At 34.9% G+C, this 13,351-nt stretch overlaps 1 protein-coding gene across 4 annotated transcripts in view; it reads left to right on the top strand.

Moving 5' to 3' along the window:
* Nucleotides 1-13,351, top strand: part of LOC131434820 (uncharacterized) — a 424,990-nt gene that overhangs the window by 24,138 nt on the left and 387,501 nt on the right. The window lies entirely within an intron of this gene.

Below are 13,351 nucleotides of genomic sequence, written 5' to 3'. Positions count from 1 at the left end.
AAAATTCGTTTTTATTATTCAACATAATTGCCATCAGAGGCGATACAGCGATTATAGCGATCTTCCAACTTTTCGATACCATTTTTGTAGTACGATTTGTCCTTTGCCTCGAAATAGGCCACAGTTTCAGCGATTACCTCTTCATTGCTTCTAAATTTTTTAACCAGCGAGCATTCTCTTGAGGTCTGAGAACAGGAAAAAGTCACTGTGGGCCAAATCTGGAGAATACGGTGGATAAGGGAGCAATTCGAAGCCCAATTCGTTCAATTTCAGCATGGTTTTCATCGACTTGTGACACGGTGCATTGTCTTGATGAAACAAAACTTTTTTCTTTTTCAAATGAGGCCGTTTTTTTAAAAAAATTTCGTCCTTCAAACGCTCTAATAACGCTATATAATAGTCACTGTTGATGGTTTTCCCCTTTTCAAGGTAGTCGATGAAAATAATACCATGCGAATCCCAAAATACAGACGCCATAACCATACCGGCCGACTGTTGAGTCTTTCCAGGCTTTCGGTTCGGTTCATCGCGTGCAGTCCACTCAGCTGACTGTCGATTGGACTTCGGAGTGAAGTGATGGAGCCATGTTTCGTCCATTGTTATATATCGACGGAAAAAATCGGTTTTATTTCGATATAACAGCTCCAAACACTGCTCAGAATCATCAATTCGTTGTTGTTTTTGATCGATTGTGAGCTCACGCGGCACCCATTTTGCACAAAGCTTTCTCATATCCAAATATTCGTGAATAATATGTCCAACACGTTCCTTTGATATCTTTAGGGTGTCAGCTATCTCGATCAACTTCACTTTACGGTCACTGAAAATCATTTTGTGGATTTTTTCACGTTTTCATCGGTAACAGCCTCTTTTGGACGTCCACTGCGTTCATCGTCTTCGGTGCTCATATGACCAGTACGAAATTTTGCAAACCACTTACGAATTATTGCTTCGCCCGGTGCAGAGTCTGGATAACACTCATCAAGCCATTTTTTGGTATCGGCGGCACTTTTTTTCATCAAAAAGTAGTGTTTCATCAACACACGAAATTCCTTTTTTTTCATTTTTTTCACAATAACAAAAGTAGCTTCACTCAACATGCAATATCTCACAAACTAATAATCAGACAGCTGTCAAATTTATACACGTATCTTTTGAAGGTTGGTACTAACTGAAAATGGTATGGATTTAATTCTAGTGGCACCCTCTCATAGAAACGATACGAACTTTTCAGCCGATTTGTTATGTTGGAGAGAGCGTGCCATAATTGAGCCTTGCGCATGGGCCATCTAAAGCGAAACTTGAAACGTTCTGTCGATTCCAATAAAGATTTCATCTATTTTCTCAATTTTTGTTGTTGAAAATCAAATGCTATACCTCTAAAAAATAAACCTTAAGTTGAATTTTATCCCAGTTCCCAGCAAACTTGAAATTTCTTATAAATTGGGCTTAGAATTATTTCAGTTAGTAGTTTACGTTAGTTGAGGATTAAATGAATCGAATTCCATTTAAAAAAAAAATTAGTAAAGATTGTATAACGTGTTATGCTAGAAGACTAGAAAAAAAAGTTTATTCTGGAAAGTGTTTATCAGCATGGTTTTAATTTCGATGAAGACACTGTGATTCTCGGAAACTTGTTTTCTCTGTTTTCTTGTTTTTTCTTTTTTTTCCCCAGTTCTCAAAATGAAGTAGGAGAGCAAATTATGTGAAGCTTCCTATCCAATGCGGAATCAGATTCCAAAATTTGCTAGCTAAAAGCCTTCACTATCCAGAATACATCTCATCGGATAGAAAATTGTTGCACAAAACAGAACTAGCCCACTTAGACAAAAGCATGGGCATCTACACGGAGAACCCTTCGATCATAAAATTGCGATATCTCAGTTTTTGATTTTTGCGATAGTTGATTTAACTTATTTCTTTTTGATTCAACCAATATGGTTTGTGATTTGCATATATTAAAATAGTTGAAAAATATGTTGTTTTGAAAGCAGTCAAATGCCGGAGACAGTTGAAAGCAAAACAATAATCGCAATGCAGAATCAACAACTTTTTTAGTTGAAATCTGTACGCGTCGCTTCAAAATGTCAATGAAAACAACATCGATGGTTAAAGCGTTTGGTGAAATTGTGTTCATTCGATTTGAGAAATTTTTGATAACAAGTATTTATCTAACAGCGGTATTGTGATGAAGTTAACCTTGTTTAAGATGAAGAAGATTTGGTGACAAATTAGAAAATGTTAATGAATGATCATCTCGTAATCTTTCAGGTATGCGCAAAAATTTTATGCTTCAAATTCGATCATTGATTTACTTCCAGCAGACTATTTCACTTCCAGCTGTTTGATACCGATAATGATGTTCATGCATTAGCAATAAAACGCTTTTTGACATGAATTTAATGTATAAAAGTAACAGTAGCGAAGGGTTTCAAACATACAGAACGCGCTGCGATTGAATGGCGCGTTTGAATTGCCGTCGCAAAATTCCAATTCCCAGCGGTTGATGCACACAAGCTCATACACGCAGAGAAAATTTTTGGCATTAAAAATGCCTTACTCTTCACTATACGGGGCCGGGTGTCAATTAAAAGTTTCAAAAATAGCCGCGTAACCTTTTTGTGTCATAATTTTGAACGTTAATAACTCGGTCATTTGTTGATGGATTGTTATAATTTAACAACCAATCGATTCGGAAACTTTTAACTTAAACATGTATGACGACGTCGTTTCAGTATTTCAATAGCATACTATTGAAAAAATGGTTGGAATCGACCTATGTTTTCATTCACCAATCCCTGCTTTACAAAATGACGTCAACTTATTGTTCGGCATAGGAGGCTTTGCGTCATGCATAAAAAACACCACATCGTTCTGCGTAGTATGAAGAGAAATCTATAAATATAGGCTGCACAATATTTCTTTGCCTAGTTGATGTTTGACTGCGAATGAAACAAGTAGCTCGTCCAGTGAGCTGATGACTGGATTGTATATGCGTTCACTTGCTGGATTGTCGCTTTTGCATTATGTGTTGGTGAAACTTCCTGCTGTCTGCACAACACCGCTTCGTGTTCGCTTGAATATCTTATATATCATCTAGCTATTGAAAAACCGAACCAGCATGGTTATCGGTTCTTTTGAAACATCCCATGTATTTAGCAAATTGTTGGTCGATTTTGCCATTAAAAATGCCTTACACTTCGCTTCCCGAGGCTGGGTGTCAAATTAAAACATGCAAAACTAATCGCGTAACATTTTTCTGCCATAATTTTGAACGCTCATACCTCAGTTATTTGTTGATGGATTTATATAATTCGATTCGGAAACATTCCAATCGATTCGGAAACATTTAACTTAAACTTATGAGAAAACGTCATTTGAATATTTCAATTGCATTCCATTGAAAAATTTATTTGAATTGAGTATTTTTTTTTGGTTCTCTGGTAACTATCAGGCTAATTTAGTATTATCGGCAATAGATCTAATTCGGATCTAATTTACAGCGCTTGTTCCTTGATGATTTGTTAATGGAATTTCCTCATTTAAATGATTCCAAAGCTTCAATATTGTAAGCTTAAAAATGTTTTAATTTGTCAACGGATCGGTTTGCATACTTAAATCTCCATTCCCATACGAACAAAACGGTGGCGCGAAAATGGATTCAGTATAAAGTTGTGTTATTATGATAATCATAGAAACTTCTTCTTCATTATATGTGACTGAACAAGTTGTTGTCCCACCAGGTATTGAACGCTTCAAAAGATTCAAAATTAAATTCTGAAACTTATCTAAAAGCGGCCTCCTCGGTTTGGTAGTATAAATGAGTTCCACAGGCTCACATATACAGTACAATTAGATACAATATCATATAGTATCAAAGATAAACCAAAGGTAAGTTTACTTGCGATTTTACATGTATCGTTTGAATAGCAACCCTCGTAGAATTTGGTTAACCGCCAGTTTCAGTTCAATTATTATTTGCTTCAAAACACGCATTGTAACTATGACAATGTTCATTCATGTGTTAATAACATCAAGTTACAATATGAACAAAATTTCTGAATTTTGTTGCGTATCAATTTCGTATATTCCTAATATGCCAAAGCGAAAATCAATGTAAGTAACTAAATATTTTATGCGGACTGTTTCACATTTTTCTTCCTCGTATTGTTGCCATATTATTTACCGACACTTTCCGAAGATTATCGACGATTTTGAAGAAGGATTAATAAAATTACACTATTACTGAGCTTACTGGTACAACATTTTTCGTTAAAATAAATAAAATCTTCTCTTGGATCGATTAACTGTTTATAAAATTAATAAGTTTGTATGTTTCTCGAAGATTATTGTCATAAAATAAAACAGTTTCATTTGTTCAGGATCAAATCTTTAGGTTGTTTGTATCTAAAATTGAGCTTTCAAGTAACTTTGAATTCTAGTTAAAGGACGTTATTCAAAATTTTAACAATGTAAAAAATTGTGGAAAGGGATCAAAATTGAATATAATTAATTATCAAGAAAAAATCTAATTGTCAATTTTATCATTCGCCAACAATCTAAGCGCTTAAACTAGAGCAAGTTTGTAATTAGTCAATTGAAAAAGTTTTTAGTTTAGTGTATCATCATCTCTTTATTTTTGTATATATTATGAAGACCTTAGAAACGTTCCATTTTTAATGTTATTGTGCTCGGTCGTGTCTTGAATACAACCCTCTAATTTTTTTTAAATATAACCAAATTTAGGTTTCACACAACGATTTATTTTGTTAAAATAGTGACAAAAGAAAATCTGGTTTGACATAGAAAATATTGCTGCTTGAAACTACAAAACATGATAATCGATTTTACTCAGTGTGTTAGCTTGTTTCAAACGACATTTTGATAAAAGCAACGAATATTTCACTTGTGCGTTCCTGTCAATTTCTTGACAAACAATTTCACAGTGAATTCAATTTGAAAAATTTGTTATGAATGAACGAACTTTAGATAAAGTTAGGAATTGTTGCGCTTTGAATTCACAAACTTTTTAGTTGAAATAAATTACCTTAAATTTAGCTATTTCAACTAACGCTTTTCTTTGTTTAAATTATACATTTTTGTTTGTTTTTAAAAATAAAATGATTTCTTTCAAACTAATTTGCAGGGTTATTTTTTATACTATAAACTTTTATTTCGATTTATATTGGTTCAAAAAGTTCTAGAAAACAATTATTTTTAATTCAGAATATTTTTAAGACATTTGATCGTTTCGTCATTCCGTTGCTACACGATCGAATTATTCACATACCGCAGTAAAGGCCTGTTTTTTTTATTTTTATAGCATCCAAACGATTCGGTGCTCCATCAGTCCGGCCAAAACGAGAACCTGCATCAAATATTTTTTGTAAAGAAAATGTGTTATGTAATATGATGCAAATTTTTAAAATATACTTTATCATCAATACATACACTTGAATTGTTGGAAACCTCCTAGGAAATGAAAGAAGCAAACTTCCTACGCAGGAGACATAAGCGCAGTGGTTTATACGCGCGAGAAAAAACATGTTCTGGTTTATATGAAATAAAACTAACGCGGTTCATTTAAACAGTAAACTTAGTTGTATTATTACACAAATAATATCATAGATAAATTGAACCAAGTTTTTTTCTTGATATGAAGGAATAGCTGGATTGAGTCAACGGGGACATTGCCGATAACATTAACTCAACTTTGGTTGACATGTAAAAAATTGTTAGTTTATTTCAACAATAAACTCAGCGAGAACAAATATATTTTTGGTTTGGTTGAACCAAAATTTTGATTCAAATCAAACAGAGATCATTGTTTTTGTTGAAGGGAGAAATTGGTTTGTAACAATCATATTCTAGCTTGAAATGAATATAAATCAAATTTTAAAAACTACTAACTGTTTTGTTATTTTAAACATGCTCAATTTCTCTGCGTGTATAAATTGACTAAAATTATCAGTGCATAACTTTAGTTCAACCGTTTGAAGGCATCATTATTCAATACTCATTTTAGGTAAACTTAATAATTTCGCTAATTTACTCGCCCCTCCGGGCACTTTTTCTGATTAAAAACGTTTTTCTACATTTCCATTTCCGATCGAATCAGAATTTTTCTTTTAGAATTTAGATCTTTACTGATCTCGATTTGACATGATCATGATCATACAAAAATCAAAATCTCTTAGAGATCAGATCAGTTCTGATTTCGTAATGATAATTTATTCCTTGGTTAACATCACTTGAAATCAGCAGTGATCGGTGCTTTTCCCAGCACTAATGATATTACATGCAAATATAAATACTGTTTATATTTTAACAACGATATTTATTTCATGAATCTCAACAAACCGAACTTATTTCAAATAGATCATGACGTGTATCAGTAAGTATATTTTGATTACTTTCGCAAATCAGTAACATTGTTCGAGTTGATTCAACTATTTGCAATGTTTAAAACAAATAAAACCGATTTATTTTTCAACTAACAGAATTTTGTTTCAATAACAACACCAGTTGTTTCAACTAAAATATTTGTTGAAATTGAAAGGTATGTGTCCTCACTAATTGACAGCATTTTTTTTCAAACAATTAAATTAGTTGTTTCAAACATCGTTTCTGCTAATCGAAAAACAAAAATGACAGTTTAGTTAAAACAACAATCGATTAGTTGTACCAAAATTCAACCAATCGAATTCAGAAAATCAACTAATATTCTGGTTGAAATGGGATCGCGGGTGGTTCCGTGTACTACGCATCGTTAACCGTTCGGTAACAATTTATTTTACTTATCAATAGTTAGAAACAAAGAACGAATAATAAGTATAATTAGTACTGAAACACGTCTTCATCATGATCAAGGTACAAAACAGCAACTCTTTTTAATTGTAAGATCTTTTCTTTCAAGACCAAATTTCTGTCGGGTGATGACAGCATCCAAGGTGGTAGCCCTAAAGGACCATCGGACGGCTTCAGTTCAATCTTTTTTCCACGTTAGAATGCTTGAAGGACAGCTTGTTTTTGAAACGCGTTTTAGAATTGTGATAATGTTTTGTTTCATTCACAAGAAAAAAAGTCAAACAAGTTTCTATTGATACGAAAAAAATGTTTTGATCATAGCAAAACAACATAATGCAAACCAAATTGTCGACTACAAGCCTCAAAATTGTTTACTCAAACGCGTGTTTGATGTTTTCCAGATTCCCGAACTCAATTTGTTGCTTCTTTCGTAAAGAACAAAGATTCACACTAGCAAAAAAAAATGAATACATCCCAAATCGTTCACCAGTCAAAAACATATTTTTTTTTCAAATGGCATTTATTACGATTAGCAAATTTCACGAATCACAACACACGGTGAATCGTTTCCCCTCAGTCATCGTGCGGAACTTTTGGAACCTATTTTATTTTCTGGGTACTTTTGATTTTCCGGCTGCCTTCATTCAGGCTCGTTTCATTGACTCCCACGCGTTGTGACACAAGACATTTTTCTTCTTCTTCTTCTTCTTCTTCTCCCAAGTCCTATCGCCGTCGGGTCGACCGCGCGTACTGTTGGATGTTTATGATTTGGTTGCGGGGCAAATCAGACTCCGGCGAAGGGTGTGTGTGTGTGACGGGGATATCTGATCAAGCCACTCATCTCCTCTGTTTGCTTCCTTGTCAATATCACCATGCTGTTTCGATTTTTAAGCGGATATTTCCGCATTATTGTGCTATCGTAAATTAGGCGGCAATGGAATTCCATTATGGCAACAGGTAGCGTGTTGATGCGTGGGCGAAAAAAAAGCAGTCAACCTTGGACTGTCGGTAATTTCAAGCAGTTGCTTGATTTATGTTGGTAAACATTGTGCCAATGATGATGATGATTTTATTTTTCCGATCGTGATATTACAATCTAATTATCTTCGGATTTCGGCTGGGGGTTTCATGCTGATATGATTGATTCACCCACATCCGAATGGGAGAGATGGGAGCGAATCTGACATGTTGAATGCATCTGGCAATCGAGCGTAACGTCATGTAATGTTCACATTTACAATAGGAATGGATAAGATATCGAGATATCTTTCAATCACGCATTTATTTGACACGATGACGATGACGAGACATGCGATGGATTATGATTTAAGATTGTTTCTGAATAAAATCATTCAAACTACAAACTATTGTTAGTTCTGTTGAAAACCAGACATGCAAAATTAAAATAAAAGTATGTGAATACCATCACCATTCTACCGACGACACGACCTGCCACTCGCTATTATGGGCGAGCGCTCACGAGCCGTTCATTTGAACCGACTCGTAGCAATGAGCGAACGAACCACGGCTCTTCAAAATTGAACCGCGGCTCTCAAGCAGAGTTGCCATTTTAAAATCTGCGTTTCAACTTGGAAATCTGTGTGCCTGTGTACGCCTAAATTTGATTGCGTTGTTGGTTAAACGATGATGTTTTCTAATGAAGCTGTCAAAAATACATAGGAACATTTATTCAGCAGTAAATTTCAAAGAATTCTGTCCTAATAGTAAAAGAAAATAGATTTTTTTCTAAATGGAATTTCAACTAATTTATTTCAATATCCCGCTTCCTCGCACACGGACACCTCTATTTAACACAATTTTAGATCGCCCAAACCGCTCATGCATTTCCGTGGCTCTCACACTCACTCTCTCGAACCGCATCCCCACATTGACGTTTATTGAAAAAGAGCCAATGAGCCGTTCAATTGAACCGGCTCTTACGAAAGAGCGTTCGGTTCAGAGCCGCTCATTGAAATGAGCCGTATTGCCTATCACTACTCGCTATTCAAAACTGTATCGCAAATTTAACTACCCCTCAGTAACTGGTAATGTCAAAACGAAATTGCCTAAAAAAATTCAGAAACTGGCAACACAAGTTGATAAATTATTGATTTTGAATAATAGTAACTAAAACCATGGTTACTGTGTAGCAAAGACCAAATGAACGTAAACAAAATAAATTCCGAATCGTTTCGAAAAATTTAAATTGGGTTGTATTATCGCGATAAGTTGCAAAGTGCTCCAGCAGTACTAAGTGTCTGAGCAGTTGATCGATTAGACACTCGGTACTCTAAAGACAAGTTACGGTGGATATGGAACTAGTTTGTGATTACTCACTATGATCACTCACTGCTGGACGACCTCATTGAAGCTGGGGTTGATAATGTTAGTTGAAAATAAAGAACCAAGTATATTAAAAAAGGAAAGTATGCCATTCATTACTGTTCTTCATTGTAGCTTGCAGTGATAATGGCTGAAGCAATTGGTCGATCCCTATTCATTAGTGCTCTCTGATTTACCGAAGTGGCACAGAATACACAGTATTTATTTTTTTTTCTAGATCATTAAAGAAACCGAGTACTCCATATAAGCGACCAGTTTTTCGGACCGTTACCAAACACGAAACATGACGTGTTAATAATCAACGCAGATTACAAGAACATATTTGTGTTTTCTTCGTGAATAGTCGTTCAGAAATAGCAATACAATGCAAAACATCTGAAAAGTTTTATAAAACTGGAGAAGATTAATTCAAGTAGAATGAATTAACAAAGGCAAATTTTTTTGGACGGCATTTCTAATTAAAAAAATTAATACCTACTTGTTTTTCAAAGAAAACGGATTGGTTTTGAACAAAATGTTGCAATATGACATGGAAGTTATTGTATATCTCATATATATTCTACATCATAAAAATGAGACATTAGAAAACACATAAATATATCAGCAATTTTGTAGTTGTAATTGGTTTTTTTCCTTAACCATGAATTTAATTTCTTATCAAACAACTTGAATCTAACGCCTTCAAGACTCTACCACAGACCGCAACAAGGGAGTATTGATTAGTTAGAGAGTAATGGAAGATTACTCGCGATAGTTAACTTTCATTGGGAGCCATTACATCTTTTCTTGAAACACTATTCAATTTCTTTAAACTATTTTAAAGACAAATTGATTTCATTTCGTTCCTGTTACGCTTCCACCTATTTGCTATACATTCTAAAATTGTTTGTTTATTTATTCTTGGGCTGCTTGGTAACTTGTTCTTAGTAACTTAAACAGTGTTGCTCGAGAAGATTATTTTTATCATTCTCAAGGGGTCGCTATATTTATGGTAACTGTCGGTGAATCGTTGACGGACAATTTTAATTTAGATTTTTCTTCGGAGTGCCTGGTCGTGTCGTTGATTCTACTATAAACATAAGCGTGGCTATCAGACCTAAGGTTTGTCAGAGGGCTGGCACTCATTCCGGTGTCTGGTTGTTAACGGTGACAAATTTCTTTTACTTTTCAGTGAATACAGTGAGTACAGCAGAAATATTCATTTTTATGTGCATTCAGTTTACCGTGTATAATTGAGATAACCGCCCCCCGCTTGTGAGGAATTCTGGCAGCCGGCAGAAAGCTGGTTGCATTCCGGCTGCTGTCAAAATTGTCCGGGCGAAATTGCGTAATTATTTCGCCGTACGTGTCTTGTTTATTTCGCTCTTCCTTCTTTTTTCTTTTTTTTATACGAATTCATTTGATATTCGTCAATCCCTCATGTACATACAAAAAAAAATCGAATCTTGCAACGATGTTTGGTAGTGAGGATGCAATGTTATCGGCAAATACATTTTCCATAATTAGTATATATAAGGGGTAATAACTTATTGCTCAATTCTTAGTACTCTACACGCTTACTTGTGGCTACTCAGTGGCATAAAATGGTATTTTACCGAAAATTAGGTAGAACCCTATCAAACTGATTGATATGATGTCTGTTGAATATGTCACAGACTCTAAGTGACATCCATCGTACATCGGCCAACGTTTTCTTTCTACAACTACTCAATTTTTGGGTAGGTATGGTTTCTGCAAAATTGAGTACCAGCTACTCAATTTTCGCAAAAACCATACCAACCCAAAAATTGAGAAGTTGTATAAAGAAAAAGTTGACCGATGTATGTCGTTTAATTTATTTCTTTCTTGTGGAACATACCGTGTACGTACTAGGGGGTGCACGAATTGAATATGTTATATAAGATCCAACTTGTAGGTAACACTGTTTCGATTTGAGCTGATCGTTTCTGGGTATGTGGGCCTTCCGTAGCCATCGACCTATTGGCCTCATTGTTTTCTTCTGTGATGACTTTTCTATGGTAATTTTCGACTGGTGTAAGAAGCTGTCTTTGCCAAAATGTATTGCACAGTCTAGTTGTCGACAAATATCGGTGCACCGTCTGTGTTACAAGACATAATTCTTGATTTATAGAAACCGGTCGTATTCCGGAGACCGTCCTGTGTCAGCATCATTATCATTTTTATTGCCAAGGCTTTACCATAGATCAAGCATCGTATTGTGGTTGGATTCCAACTGATTCAGTGGCCAAAACTGTTTTCCGTAGATTTACGTGAATTATTTAATATTTAGAATTGGAATATGAATAATCTAGACGAAATTATTTTTACAGAATCAATAAATTTGCAATTCTCTCTATTAAGCAATTCGACGTCTCTGTTTCGCCTACGGATGCAGTGTGTACGATTGTTAAGTCTTACACTAGGGAAAAAGCATTTGAAGAGTTCAAAATTTTCACTGAGGAAAATGTACTTAGAGTTTTATGAGCTTAGGACTTATGAATTAAAGTAAAAATTAATTCCATTAAGTGTTGGAGATTTCAATAAATAGTTTCAGAGCTAATAAAAGTCATTTTCATTGACTGAAAAATAAACGAAAATGACAAGAAATCAATGTCACACTTAGCTTTGCTTGCAAACTATGAGAACGAAATCCATGTTCAGTCAATGACATAAGCGGGTTAGTAGTTTCAAAATTGTGTTTTTTCTTTCATTTGCCCTTTCAGTCATTTGCAGTTTTCAGTGAAAATCTCATAATATGCAGTGTCGATATTCAACCAAAGCTGTGAGAATTGAAAACGACAGAAAGAGGTTTCACAATAAGTTTTAACTGTTGCTGCTCGAATTTGTAGTAGTTTTGGTTTCCAAAGAAGTTCTGGGATGTAATTACTTCGATTTGCCATATTTTAGTCACTTTTTATAGCCAAGCGTCACATATTTTCAATACATCGATGAAAGAATGAGAATTGAAATTCTGCTGTTGCTACCTGAAGACGTTAGTTTGGTTTCGTCTTGTCATAGAGGAAAGAGTGACGTTCGCAATTATCCTCTCTCATTTTTTCGATGAGAAACGAAGATGCTTCGTCTCTCTTCGTTTGTTCTGGTGTCGGTCATTTACGAATGAGACAGTAAAACATTGAAAATGAGACTGCTAGAATGGTTTCTTTCATTGAGAATGCGTGACAATTTTAAGCTCTGAGTAGTTTTATGATTTTCCTACTTATTCTCTAGTCACTGTAATATATTCAAAAATGCCAGGTCATTTCTCAAATTTCTCTGCAAAATCCGTGCACGTTTCCCGTAATATCCGAATGATTTTAGTGAGCAAAAAAATGGTTCACTGCTTCAAACCGCTTCATCGAATATTTATTTTCTCTCAATTTCCTAGTAAATTGTAAACTTTTTGGTGTGTTTATCTGTCATCGAAAACTGTGAAAATCTGTGATCGATTTCAGAAATCTGTTAACATCTGTGTCATTTTTAAAATCGGTGCAAAATTTTGAAAATCTTAAAAAAACATATTATTCTGTGAATCTGGCATCCCTGATTATATTTTGGTTACCCACTTGTACGCGGCGGGCAGATTTCCCCCAGACGGCTATGGCTGCCAGCCACTTTTGCCGGAGTTCTGCCAGAATTCCAGCAAAAATCTGGCAACATTGCAACAACCGTTTCCGGCAGAGAATTTCGCCTAGCGGTTATTATCGGTTCTATTTCTGTCGGATCCTTGCCATACAAGATTTTCAGAACCGTTTTGAATCGGTTCTACATTTTCAGCGTCTTGGTTTTATTTTTTCAAGAAAAAGTACATATGAAAGACAATCAGTTATTGCCCTTCATATATACTATTTATATAAAATTTTATTGCCAATAACATTGCTTTCTCACTACCAAACATACCCATATTTTAACCTCATTTACCTCGTCTCAAGATTCGTTTTTTGTATGGACATGCGGGATTTACGAATATCAAATGAAGTCGAATAAAAAAAAAACAGAAAATAGAGAGAAGAGAGAAATAAACAAGACACGTGCGGCGAGGTAATGACGTAATTTCGCCTGGACAATGTTGACAGCTGCCGAGATGCAGCCAGCCTTCTGACGGTTGCCAGAATTCCTCACAAGCGGGTACTTTCAATACTTCAACAATTGACTCGATGCGGCTCGTGGAAATTCAGCTGTCACACATGCTCTAATGTTAGCC

Source organism: Malaya genurostris, chromosome 1 (genome assembly GCF_030247185.1).
Source record: "Malaya genurostris strain Urasoe2022 chromosome 1, Malgen_1.1, whole genome shotgun sequence".
NCBI classification, from domain to species: domain Eukaryota; kingdom Metazoa; phylum Arthropoda; class Insecta; order Diptera; family Culicidae; genus Malaya; species Malaya genurostris.
Note: the sequence above shows the minus strand (reverse complement) of the source record. Positions and strands in the feature narration are given on the sequence as shown.